The sequence below is a fragment of the Halichoerus grypus genome, chromosome X, assembly GCF_964656455.1.
Source record: "Halichoerus grypus chromosome X, mHalGry1.hap1.1, whole genome shotgun sequence".
Classification (NCBI taxonomy): Eukaryota; Metazoa; Chordata; class Mammalia; order Carnivora; family Phocidae; genus Halichoerus; species Halichoerus grypus.
The window spans coordinates 114,422,100-114,435,924 of NC_135727.1; the positions used below are offsets into that span (position 1 = coordinate 114,422,100).

General features: G+C 39.7%; 1 long non-coding RNA gene across 1 annotated transcript; it reads right to left on the minus strand.

Moving 5' to 3' along the window:
• Positions 1–9,512, minus strand: LOC144380497 (uncharacterized). The gene is made up of 4 exons (XR_013444673.1): positions 9,447–9,512; positions 6,761–6,904; positions 5,655–5,750; positions 1–325 (listed from the first exon to the last, which is right to left on the minus strand). It is a non-coding gene; the product is annotated as an uncharacterized LOC144380497 (long non-coding RNA).
• Positions 9,513–13,825: the final 4,313 nt, after the last annotated feature.

Genomic DNA, 13,825 nt, shown 5'->3' on the forward strand with positions numbered 1-13,825 from the left:
ACAGGTTTTTAGATTGAGGAACATTCTCCCAAAATATGAATCGGCACACAGGTTTGGTTGCTTACCAAAAAGCTATTCCTCTCTCTCTTTTACCTTCTGGCAGGGTCTGCCTCTTATAATAGAGGCGAAAAATACCAGATACTCTCTCTCTCACCCTCCTTGCTGGTAGCGCTGGCCATGTGGCCCAGGTTTGGTCAGCGAGCCCTTCAGCAGCACTCTTCTTTAGATGCGTCTAGAAAGATTTTCCATCCGGATGAAAGCAGGATATTCAAGGAGAGCTTTCTTTCCCACTTCTTCCTTCCTGTCATTTCATAGGCTATGGGAGCTGTGGAGACCATATTGCAGCCATTAAGCACTAGACAAAAGCGAACATGCTGAGAATGACAACATATAGGGATGGAAAGAGCCTGGGTCACTGACAACACTGTTTAGCTGGGATGACCATCTACCTCTAAACTTCTTGTTAGGTAAGACAATGAAACTTCCTGTTATATCTGCCACTTTTAGTTGGATATTCTTATTCACAGGTAAAAGCATCTTAACTGATTCAAGAAGATTTTAAACACAGGGGCGCCTGGGTGGCTCAGTCGTTAAGCCTTCGGCCCAGGTCATGATCCCAGGGTCCTGGGATCCAGCCCTGCATCGGGCTCCCTGCTCGGAGGGAAGCCTGCTTCTCCCTCCCCCACCCCCCCTGCTTGTGTTCCCTCTCTTGCTGTCTCTCTCTGTCAGGTAAATAAATAAAATCTTACAAAAAAAAGAAAAAAAGATTTTAAATACAGTCCAGAGGAAACTATTTTACACCAAATATTTACTAATTTTCCCTCAGATATTGGGAAGGCATATTACTGAATATAAGCATATGAGAAAGTCCTTATAACACTGGGATAAAGGGAGACTCCCAGCATAGAGCCCTGCTGGTTGACCTGGTGACATCTGGTTTTACGGTGTCAAAAAGGGTTGTTCATAATGTCTGAGAAAAGACACTACAACAGGGAAAATATATGTGAGGACAGATTTTTGGCCAAATTTATTGGCACAGTTATTAGAATACAACTCAAAAAGTTTAAACTTTAAGAGCAAAGATATGACTGCCAATCTTAGTTATTCGAGATTCTTCTTAAGGATTTAATTCAAATATGTCATTTATTCTGATTGTAATGGGAATTTTAAATTGTCCTATTTGAAATGCCATATAAATTCTCAAGATTGAAAGTAGAATTCATAAACAAAGCAGCTTCAAAATTGTTTCTGTAATGTCTTAGAAAACTCAGATATCTGACCTTGCATTTTACCTAATAAAATAGAAAAGGCCATTTGCTAAAAAAATATTGTTATTCACATATAATTACATTATGAATTACAGATAATTATATTATGAATTACATTGTTTTTACCTAGCATTTTGCTAGAAAACTCTCTTCATAAAAATTTAGATTTAGCATCTGCCTTTGTCTCAGGTCATGATCCCGGGGTCCTGGGATCGAGCCCCATGTCGGGCACCCTGCTCAGCCCTTCCCTCTGCCCCTTCCCCCTGCTGTGCTCACTCTCTCTCAAATAAATAAATAAAATCCTTAAAAAAACTCTAGATTTACTATAATTTATATGGAACACACACATTCTATTTAGAGATTTGGAACACATAGCAATTGATTCCCATTTTCCTTTTCCATTTATTTGCTGTGATAAGGCATACAATTTTCCCAAAATGTATTAGATCAAGTTGAAAAATGAAATTAATATGAAAATATCTATTAAAGGATGTTACTATCCAAGCTGTCCACCTTTTCCATCTGTCAGTCATGTAGACGTAACCAGAGTTTATTAAATATACTATATGTACCACAACCAGGATGATTGTGTCCCCCAGGGAACATTTGGCAATGTCTGGAGACACTTTTTTATTTTTTAAGATTTTATTTATTTATTTAGAGAGAGACAGAGAGAGCACAAGCAGGGGGAGGGGCAGAGGGAGAGGGAGAAGCAGGCTCCCCGTCGAGCAGGGAGCCCGATGCGGGACTGGATCCCAGGACCCTGGGATCATGACCAGAGCTGAAGGCAGACACTTACCCAACTGAGCCACCCAGGCGTCCTGGAGACACTTTTGATTGTCACTACTGGGAAGGGGGCACGGTGCTGCTGGCATCCTGGGGGGTAGAGGCCAGGGATGCTGCTAAACATCCCACAATGTACAGGACAGCTCCCCAAAAGAAAGAATGATCCAGACCCCAAATGTCTGGTCTACACCAAGCACCTTGATATTTAAAATATAATACAGGGGTGCCTGGCTGGCTCAGTCAGTAGAGTGTGTGACTCTTGACCTTGGGGTCATGAGTTCAAGCCCCACGTTGGGGTTAGAGTTTAGTTAAAAAAATAAATAAGGGGTGCGTGGGTGGCTCAGTCAGTTAAGGGTCTGACTCTTGATTTCAGCTTAGGTCATGATATCAGGGTTGTGGGATCCAGCCCCGCGTTGGGCTCTGGGCTCAGGGGGGAGTCTGTTTAAGATTCTCTCTCTCCCTCTCCCTCTGCCCCTCCCCAGCTCTCTCTCTAAAATAAATAAAGATAAAAATTTTTAATAAATAAAATTAAAAATAAAAAATTAAATTAAATATAACACAAAATGGTTCTTGATAAGGAAATAATTATCATTTTAAAGTCATCTCAAGAGACTGTCAGGGGAAACCTTGATTCTTACAAACTGCAAAATATTAGGTTGAAGTCTAGCTTGTATGTATTATTTGTTTTTTGGGGGGGGTTGTGTAGTTTTTTTTTAAGTAATCTCTACACCCATTGTGGGGCTCAAACTTATGACCCCAAGATCAAGACTCAGATGCTCCACTGACTGAGTCAGCCAGGGCCCCTGTATTATTTGTTTTCTATGAGAAATTCCTTCTTTTGATGTTATAATATTTTCTTTCATGTAAAGATGGAACTTAGATGGAGCCTTCCTTCCTGGAATTCCATCTATGAAAAAAAATTGTTGTTTGTCTAGTCTGTCTGGAGGTGAACCTGAATGTTACTAACATTGCAAAGAGTTCTTACTAAGGCATGAAACTATAGATTTGAATTTAGCATAAATTATATAGCTATAGGAAAGTCAATTTAAAAACTTTCTTTGTGCCTCAGTATTTCCTTGTCCATAGAATAGATACCTACCTTGCTTGTACAGAGAATGTGATAACATTTTACTTGGAAAGAAAGTCACCATCCGAATCTAAGATTTTATATAAGAGAGAAGGTCAAGAATACCAAGTCCATGTTAACCTTCCCGGTATTTATAATTTAAATGTCTTTTTTTTTTAAGATTTATATATTTATTTGAGAGAGAGAGAGAGAGTGCATGCACACACACAAGTTGAGGGGAGGAGCAGAGGGAAAGGGAGAGAAAGAAACCTCAAGCAGACTCTCCACTAAGCAGGGAGCCCGAGGCAGGGCTTGATCCCAGGACCCTGAGATCGTGACTTGAGCCAAAAACCAAGAGTCAGACATTTAACTGACTGAACCACCCAGGGGCCCCTAAATGTCTTTTCTTTTTAATTGAGAGATGGCATACTTTCTTATGTCTTTGAAAGTTTAAATTGGAACACAGAAAAGGAAATTTGTTTTCTTTTTTTTTAAGGTTTATTTATTTATTTCAGAGAGAGAGAGAGAGAGAGAGAGAGCAAGCAGGGGAAGGGGCAGAGGGAGAGGGAGAGGGAGAAGCAGACTCCTCGCTGAGTGTGGAGCCTGATGTGGGGCTCCATCCCACAATCCCGAGATCATGATCTGAGCCAAAACAAATAGTCGCATGCCCAACTGACTGAGCCACCCAGGCACCCCAAGAAATTTATTTCTTCTTCTTCTTTTTTTTAAAGATTTTATTTATTTATTTGAGAGAGAGTGAAAGGGAGAGAGATCACAGAGGGAGAGGGAGAAGCAGACTTGCCACTGAATGGAGAGCCCAATATGGGGCTCAATCCCAGGACCCTGGGATCATGACCTGAGCTGAAGGCAGCCACTTAACCAACTGAGCCACCCAGGTGCCCCAGATTTATTTTCTTTTTAAAGATCTCCAAGGAAAGTTATTCTGCAGCCCATCAGGTTGTTCTAATATCTAACCTATGTAAGACATGACACATTACAATGTAGACTAATATAACTAGTTTAGAAAGCAATTTAGCAATATTTATCAACTAACCTCAGAAACATCCAGGGTGCCTGGGTGGCTCAGTCGGTTAGGCACCTGACTGTTGATCTCAGCTCAGGTCTTGATCTCAGGGCCCTGAGTTCAAGCCCCGCATTAGGCTCCACACTGGGCATGGAGCCTACTTAAAAAAAAAAAAAAAAAAAGAGAGAGAGAGAGAAAAGAAAAGTCCATGGCCTTTGAGGCAGTAATTCCTTTTCTGAGAATTTATCCTGAAGTAATCATCCTAAATGTACACTAGGCTTTCTACAAAGAGATATTACTAAAAGTGTGATTTAACCCAGTGAAAAACTAGAAAGTACCACAACCGAAACAGTAGATTAAATTGACTAACTTGACTCAGCTTTATGTCCACATAACAATATTAAAAATTGGGGGACCTGTCTGGCTCAGTTGGAAGAACATGTGACTTAATCTCTGGGTTGTGGGTTTGGGCTCCATGTTAGGTGTTGAGATTACTAAAAAAAATAAATAAACTTAAAAATTGCTTTACAGAACACATGTGATAACATGGGGAAATATTTTCATTAAAAATAAAACAGGATATGAAACTTCATTTGCTGCATGATTATAATAGCATAAGAAAAGAAATCATTTGGGCCCACCCATGGACTCCAAAAAAAGGAAAGAAAAGAAGAGAAAAGAAAGGGAAAGAAAAGAATAGAAAAGAAAAGAAAAGAAAGAAATCAAGCAAAATTCTATAAACTCATATAATCAAAGCTGTTTACCCAGAAATTCTACTTCTAAGAGATGATCCTAGGGAAATGATTGGTATAAGGAAATTAATCACTAAGCAAATAAGTATAAACGACTTTAATGGTTTCTTAGTAAAAAAGTGGGAACAACTCAAATGTTAAGTCTATGTGGATTCCTTGTATGTTTGCTATTAAATTTGATTTTCTTTTTTTTTTTTTTTAAGATTTTATTTATTTATTTGACAGAGAGAGAGAGAGAGAGAGAGCACAAGTAGGCAGAGTGGAAGGCAGATGGAGAGGGAGAAACAGGCTCTCCGCTGAGCAGGGAGCCGGATGTGGGGCTCGATCCCAAGACCCCAGGATCATGACCTGAGCCGAAGGTAGCTGCTTAATGGACTGAGCCACCCAGGTGCCCCAAATTTGATTTTCTTCTATTAATCTGTCTCATGTCATTTTGACTCTTAGTCCAGCTAGAGGGTCTTTTTTTTTTTAAAGATTTATTTATTCATTTGAGAGAGAGACCATGAGCAGGAGGGTGGAGGAGAGGGGCAGAGGGAGAGAGAATCTCAAGTAGACTCCACGCTGAGTGTGGAGCCAGACGCCAGGCTTGATCTCACAACCATGAGATCACGACCTGAACCAAAACCAAGAGTAGGATGCTTAATCAACTGCACCACCCACACACCTCCAAGCTAGCGGGTCTTAAAGGGCAAAGGAAATTCTTTCTCCCCAACATGATATAATCCACAGGATACTTGAATTCGCTGGACACCTCTTACCCTGACACTGCTGCAGCTGAGAGATCCTTGGGACTTCTGACATTCAGCCAGTAGCAGGTAAGATTTCTTACCATGTCAGCCTCCTGGAATCTCTATCTGTGGAGGCAAATGGAACCATAGTGGTGAGAGGCCTTTTTCTCTCTTTCTGAATTTAGCAGGAGAAAATACTTGTGGAACTAGTTCCTTTGGCTAGGTTACACTTTGGCTACATTTGGTAGAGTGCTCTTTGGTTACTGATCCATTTCCTCCCAGAGATGGTCTCTGTTTTCCTTTGTCTGTCTTTGGTGTCCTTTAATCCCCACATGAGGTAAGGCTGTTGCTAAGGAACATGTTGGAAGCCAAAGCTGCAAAATTGATGGGCACAGGTCGAACACTTAAAAGCTGTTAGAGTGCTCACCACCTCAAGAAGGCTCCCATGTTACGGTAAGTTGGTCACAGAACAGGTTAGATTGACACTAGGTCACCCCTGAACCTCAAGAAAACTTCCGTGCAATGAGATACACTGTAAAACAACACACAATCCCTAACCCTGCTGCACTTCCCTCCTAAGTATTAGTGTGGCTGTGGCTCCAAGAGACCCAAGGCCTAGCCAAGGCTTGTAATGTGCATATAAAAGACGTGCCCTTTCCTCTTGTTCTGTGTGGGTTTTTTTTAAGATTTGAGAGAGAAAGCACGAGTGGGAGAGGGGGAGAGGGAGAGAATCCCAAGCAGACTCCCCGCTGAGTGTGGAGCCCAACTTGGGCCTTAACACGGGGCTTGATCCCATGACCCTGAGATCATGACCTGAGCTGAAATCAAGAGTCGGATGCTTAACCAACTGAGCCACCCAGGCACCCAGTCATGTTCTATGTCTTAAGAGTACAGCTGGGGCACAGGAGAGCAAGAGCACCTGGCTCCGGGGGTCCCAAACAGAACAGGTTTGGCCACTCACCACTGACAAAATCCAAAGGCAGAGAAGGTAGTGGTGGTGAAACAAGAAAGGAATTTATTTCAGTGAGGCCAACACCCAGAAGACAGTGGACTAGCGTCTCAGAGACTGTCTCCAAAGTGCTAAAAATACTTCCAGGTTTATATCAGGAAAATGTGGGGCAAAGGTGGGTGGGTACCTGCAGGTGGGCCGTGGAGGTCAAGTCGATCATTGTCCTGAAGTCAAGCACAGGCAGGGTCTTGCTGGCTCAGGGCAGTCCTTATTGCTTGAAGGGGTAGTTTTGGTTCCTATCCAGGGATGCTTTGCCCATAGGGTCTTTTGCCTGAGTTAAGAGATAAGCCAGAAAGAAAAACTTAATCAATTAGAAAGTTTGAGGTCAAAATGGAGGTAGTTGAAGTCCTCTTTCAAGAGCTTGGCTTTGTGACCAGTGAGAATATTCTCTTTGGTCTCTACCATTCAGAGGGTGCACTTTCTCGAGTGCACTGGGTGACCAGTCAAATAGACTGAGATCCGAGGCTCGCTCTCTCTGTCTGGCTGTGGGAAGTTTGTCATGAGAGGTTCTGGCCCAGAAGAACCCTTATCATCTCAACCTTCGTTGCTTGTGAGTGCTGGAAAGTCCTATTCCAGGAGCACCCGCCCAGTGTCACAGATGAGCAGGTCTGTAATTGGAGGCATCTCACGATTTTGTGAGGACCAGAGACACAGTTTTCCCTACACCATCTTTACCTTATGTGCAAGGAAGGCCTTTGCTTTCTCAGATGAATTTTGGGAGTAAACTTTTGAATCATGGATGCTGTGTCATCTAACCCCTCTTTGGATGCCTTGCATCTCTGGTTAAACCATTAAGGCTTACTGGTTTATTAATACATCCTACTCAATGGCTGAAGGATGGAGACTTTAAATTGACTATATTAAAAACTTTTTTTTTTAATAGACAGCTCTCAACTGTCTTATTAGTAGATTAGCTAGCCTTAGGGACCACCTTGACAAGATGAAATAACGGAAATTAGACTTACGACTTAAAAAATAAATGTCCACATCCAACGTAAATTTCCCTTCTTAAAACCCAGCTTCATCTGCCTGTAGTAACTTCCCTTTCCCTACAAGATTTACAGGAAGCACTGCAGCTTAATCTCTAGGTTCAAAGTATACAGGTTGCTCATGTAAATGTTACAGGATTTTTGTCCCTTTAGTGCCTGAGGTTCTTGGTCACGCTGCTTCGAAGAATGAAGAGGTAGACCAGAAGAAGAGTGGTGGGCAGCAAAGCAAAGTTGTTGAGCAAGAGTATAAAGCTCCTGGAGAGGGAGGGGGGCCCGAGAGGGTTGCCCTCGGAGTTTCTAAGTTTAGGGGTTTTTATGAGCTCTTTTGCAGAACTTTCTTAAGCAATCAGGGCTTTGGTCACATATCTGTCTATCTATTAGGTTAATGTCTCTGTGCTGATGGTCTTTTTTGCTCACATCTGGAGGCTTATGTCTTAATTGCCCCTTGCCCGTGATAGTGACAAATGCTTTGTGGTTAATTGCCTTATTTTAGGACGTTTTGCAGAAGTCATTTCTGCAAAGGCTGCAAAGCAGAATACTAATGTGGTCCTGTGTAAGCTATAAAACAGGATGTTAGTGTTTTATTTTAGCTGTCCTGACTCCATATTTTCTTGTTGGGGACCCTGGCCCTGACTACCTAACTGTTCAACTAACTCCTAACAGTATTGCTAAAATTAACTTGTAAAAGAGATCTATGTAGTCAGTTTGAAGGCAAGTGCTTGTAAGATTGGGCATATAAAATTCAGAAAGACAAAAACTAACCCAAATGTTTTTCAAGTTCACATGATCTGGGAAAGTATTCAATATGAAAGCTAATTTAAGGTTGTCAGTTAAATTAAAATACACATTTTTAGAGTTAACTTGTAGTCTGCCTGTGTTCACTGCAAGTCAAATAAGTCCGTCATCTCTGTTGCAGAATTTGTCTAAAAAACCAGAGTAATGGTTGACTTTGTCTGATGCCTCATAAAGTTTTGTGGGTAATCTAAATGTAATTGTTAAGAACAAGTAGTTTAAATAGATGTAAATAAGGTAAAAAGGTTTATAAGTAAACTTCTAAGTAGTTTCAAAATCTTTGGTAACCTGAAACTTTAAAAATTTTGCTAAGTTAAATAATGAGTTAAGTTAAATTTATTGAATACCTAAATCATTTCCAAATAAGACAAAATAATAAACCATCAAGTACTAAACATAAGTTTATCTGTTTTTATCTTATCACAGAGAAACTAAAGATAAATATGGGTCTATTAGTAAACTTGGTTTATGTTTTATTGAAAAATTATACTATGAAAAAGCACGTTTCTAGAAATTATGAAATGTATTCCATAAATTTGCTAATGTAAAGAATAATGGTATAACAGATGGCTCACAACTGCTTACTAGTTTTCACTAGAAATTAAGTTTTTAAAAAGTTATGAATTCTAATAAATGTAAATGAGAATACTGGAAATAAGGGGAACAACTCTGTATGCAAGGAAAATAAGACGTGTTTTTGGTAAGAAGTAGTATAAGGAATAGAAATACATTTTTATTCAGTTGAGGAAAATAAAATGATTTTGTCCTAAAATGACGCTGGTTATTTAAAGAGGGAAAACTGAGGGCAAAATGTGAATGTAAAAAAAGTTGTAGAGGGTTTATACAAAAGGAACCTTTTGAAAGGAATTTATGTGTGGTCAATACTGGCTAAGATTAAGATAAATTTCAGTAAGTAAATGAATTTTAATGCCAAAAATGAAAATAGTGTTTTCTCTTTATTAAAAGGACAAAGTTTTCTTGAACTATTGGTCTGCTCTTAATAAGAAATTGTAAACAGAAGTTTTTCTTTACCTTTAAAGTTATCTGCCTAGGGGCACCTGGGTGGCTCAGTCGGTTAAGCATCTGCCTTCGGCTCAGGTCATGATCTCAGGGTCCTGGGATCGAGCCCCCCATCCGGCTCCCTGCTCAGTGGTGTTCCCTCTTCCTCTGCTGCTCCCCCTTCTTGTGCACTCGCTCTCTCTCTCTCTGTCAAATACATACATACATACATAAAATAAATTTATCTGCCTAAAAAACAAGGATTCTATGTTTTGCCAAAATAATTTCCTGTTTGTCAGGTCTTTGATTACTTAGAAAAAAAAAAAAACTGAGTCAAAACAAAAATAAAAACAAAAACTGAGTCTTAATATTAAAAAAGCTAAATTTTGCTCACTACTATGTAACCTTTTATATTTGCCTTTAATATCTTTTATTGTCACTTTGGTTAAATGGATATTGTTTCATAATAATTTATGATTCTATTTAATCACATGTTCAAACCTTTTAATATTTTTTAAACATACTTCCCAAAATAAAATTTTTTTTAAAGATTTTATTTATTTATTAGAGAGAGAGAGAGAGAGAACACACGAGAGGCAGGGAGAGGCAGAGGGAGAGGGAGAAGCAGACTCCCCGCTGGGCAAGGAACTCAACACAGGACCCGGGGATCACGACCTGGGCCGAAGGCAGGTACCTAACCGACTGAGCCACCTAGGCGCCCCACAAAATCAAATTCTAAAATAGTCTTTTGGCCACAATCTGAGGTGTTACAAAGGGCTCATGGAACATTTCAAAGATTTTGTGAGACATTAAACTAATTAGGCTTATTTGGTATGTTAAATTACATGAGAAGCATTGTCAAATAAGTGGTACTAAACCCTCTTAGATTATATTTGTATAGATATCTTATTAAGATAAGTGTTCTAAAAATGGTATAAAACTCCTAGAAATCCGATGTCCAGTATGTTATTAACTTGAAATGTTCATTTACTGTTACTGTTTTACTCTGATGCTGTTGCAAATGTGTTTCATATTAAAAGATACTCATAGAAAACCTCTGAGTATAGGTTCCTGATAACCTTAAGATCCTAAAAGTGAGGGGCGCCTGGGTGGCTCAGTCGTTAGGCGTCTGCCTTCAGCTCAGGTCATGATCTCAGGGTCCTGGGATCGAGCCCCGCATCGGTCTCCCTGCTTCGCGGGAGGCCTGCTTCTCCCTCTCCCACTCCCCCTGCTTGTGTTCCCTCTCTTGCTGTGTCTCTCTCTGTCAAATAAAGAAATAAAAAAATCTTAAAAAAAAAAAGATCCTAAAAGTGAACTAAGAATTTCTAAAACTAGGGGGAAAACTGGATTTAAGCAGAACAAAAAGTAATAACATGGAACTGCATGAACTGAAGAGGGTAAATGTAATTTTTATGACTTTCTGTTTAAAACATTGCTGACTTTTAAAAAAGTGCTTTGTTTTTCCAAATTAAAAAAAATACTCTTAAGCTTATTGATTTACAGCAATTTGATAAAATATACCTTTGTGAACAAATTGAAACATTTATCTTTTGTCCCTACCTGATCCCTCCAGAATTCAGAAACTGTCAGTGAGTGTTCTTTTTTTTAAGATTTTTAACTTTTTTTAAAAGATCTTAGTTTTAAGTAATCTCTACACCCAACGTGAGGCTTGAACTCACAACCCTGAGATCAAGGGTCACATGCTCCACCGACTGAGCCAGCCAGGCATCCCGAGTATTCTTATATTTTTATGGCAATATATATTTGCATAAATTCAATAAGAATCCATATTCCTTATAGCAGGACACAATTGGAAACATGGATTATATGACATAATTGAAAACGAAAGACTGGCTGCCTCCATTTTGACCTCAAACTTTCTAGTTGGGTTCGTTTTCCGGCTTATCTCTTGGCTCAGGCAGATTTTTTTTTTAAGATTATTTATTTATTTGAGAGAGAGAGAGTGTGCGAGAACATGAGTGGGGGGGTAAGGGCAGAGGGAGAGGGAGAACAGAGCCTGATGTGGGGCTCGATCGTAGGACCCTGGGATCATGACCTGAGCCAAAGGTAGATGCTTAACTGACTGAGCCACCTAGGCACCCCTATATTTCCCGTTTTGATTTGAAAATAAAAAATGAGATTTAAGAAATCCAATCCAGTATGAGAAATATTTAATACTACATAAAACAACCACAAGTAGATTAAGGTTATAAGTAGGTTGCTAAAATAAAAGCCTGATTGATTTCCCTTTAGTAAGGAAGATCCTTTGAGATCCTGTGTGTTGCTTGATCTCCACAGAGCTTGCATGTTCGAAAAATGTGCTACTGGTGTTTTTGTAGACACCCAGAGGGAAGTCATTTAGTATATTCAACAACTATACTTTTCAGGTTGCGTCCAGTTACTTTATGCCTCCAGTGTCCAAAGTGTGCTAGACGTCCTGGCAGAAACATTTGGATGAATCCCTCAGGTTGCGTCTCTTCTGGGTGCCTTTTCTTGAAGTAGAGTTAGGCTGGTTGAAGCATAGCCTTTCTTCCTGGGGAGTAGGTGGCCTCTGCTTTTTGGACATCCTCCTTGAATGTTCTGCTTCAGGAGTGGGACTGGTGGCATGTGGTCCAGCAATCTGCTGTTAGACAAGGGGATGAAGACCTTCGAGTTTCTTGGGGCTGCTGCTGACCAGGCTACATTGTCTCTTGGCTCTGAAGCCAGGTTGGCCCTTGAAATTCTGCTGCTCCACAGAGGCAGAGGCATGGGCCTGCTAGTGAGAAGGGACTTCCCCTTCCGGAAATCACGAGTAGGTGGCAGAGCTAAATATCAAAATATTTCTTATTCCATTTCTCCTCTTTTTATCCTTTAATGTGTATAGGAACTATGTAATAATCAAATAGCATGACAAGGCAAATGCATCTTCAGCACACTCAGATGACATCAAAGATTGATGACCAATCATCCAAAGAGTTCATTCTTACCATAATGTGGTGAGTCACTTTTATTTTTCTCAGGGGAGGAAAAAAACATTACCAAACTCTCACTCAACTCATATTACTAAAAGATTTTTTTCCCTCTTTTTAAAGACTACCGCATATATGATTTTTACAGTGAGCAGGGAGCTAACTGTACATGACTAAAATTTATGTGCCTGCCATCCTTCCAACCACGGGGAAACTTCTTATGTTAAATGTCTGGCCTTCCACTGCAATAGTAGAGAGAACAATTATGCTCATCCATCTCCTTGTCTCCAGTAGCTGAGGGTAGGTGTGAAATTGGAATATACCGTATAAGAGGAGGATCATTTTCTCCTTTAGAGTGGCCTTAGCCATCCACTCAAGAGAGCTCATTGACTACTGTTATGAACTAGGCACGGTGGGTGGCCATACCAAGGGTAAGCAAAGAGTCACAGCCCTCAAGGACACATGGGGTCACAGGTGAATGCCATGAGCACAAATATTTATAAAACTTGGGAAGAACACATGCTACAAAACGGATAAACCTTGAGGACATTAGGCTAAGTTAAATAAGACAGTAACAAAAGGCCATATACTATGATTCCACTCATATGAGGTACCCAGAATAGTCAAACTCATAGAGACACAAAGTAAAATGGTGGTTTTCAGGGGCTGTTGGAAGGGGGGAGTTATTGCTTAATGGGTATGGAGTTTCAGTTTTTCAGGATGAAGAGTTGTGGAGATGGACAGTAGTGATGGTTGCACAACAATGTGAATGTACTTACTACTGTACAATTAAAATGGCTAAAATGGCAAATTTTATGTTATGTATATTTTACCACAATTAAAAAAAAAACACTTGAGGAGAAATATCAAATTATGGTGTAACAAAGAACACAAGACTTGGAACTAAAAGAACCTGAGTTCTCATCCTTGCATGTCTACTGACTGTGTGATCCTAGCCAAGTCATTTAACTTCATTAAATGTCCTAATCTATAAGGCAAAGCAAATGATTGGAAGGTTATTGGGAGAATTCAAAGATGTAATGTATGAAAAAGCCACTTAATTAAATGTATGGGGCAATACAAAATAAGTTTTATCATGGAGGTGATGAGGGAAGGTTTCATAAGGGCACTGTGATTTGAACAGGTCCTGGAAAGGTAGGGAAAAACATTTATGAGTGCCGATTGTGTGACTATTTCAGTTAATATAGCAAAGTTTTGTAGGTATTATTCTCAAAAAGAAGAAATTAAAACACAGAGACATAATTTGCCCAAATCCAAAAAGCAGCTCTGTCTTTAAAATTCCTCATGCTTGCCATTCACAGGAAACTGGAAATAAAAGGTGTTGAAATTGGAAATAAAATAGAAAGTTAAAAAGTGGAGATTCAATAAATGCAGAAGCTGGTTCTTTTTTTAAAAAATCATTTTATTTTGAAGCAATTTCAAACAAAAATTTCAAGAAGAATA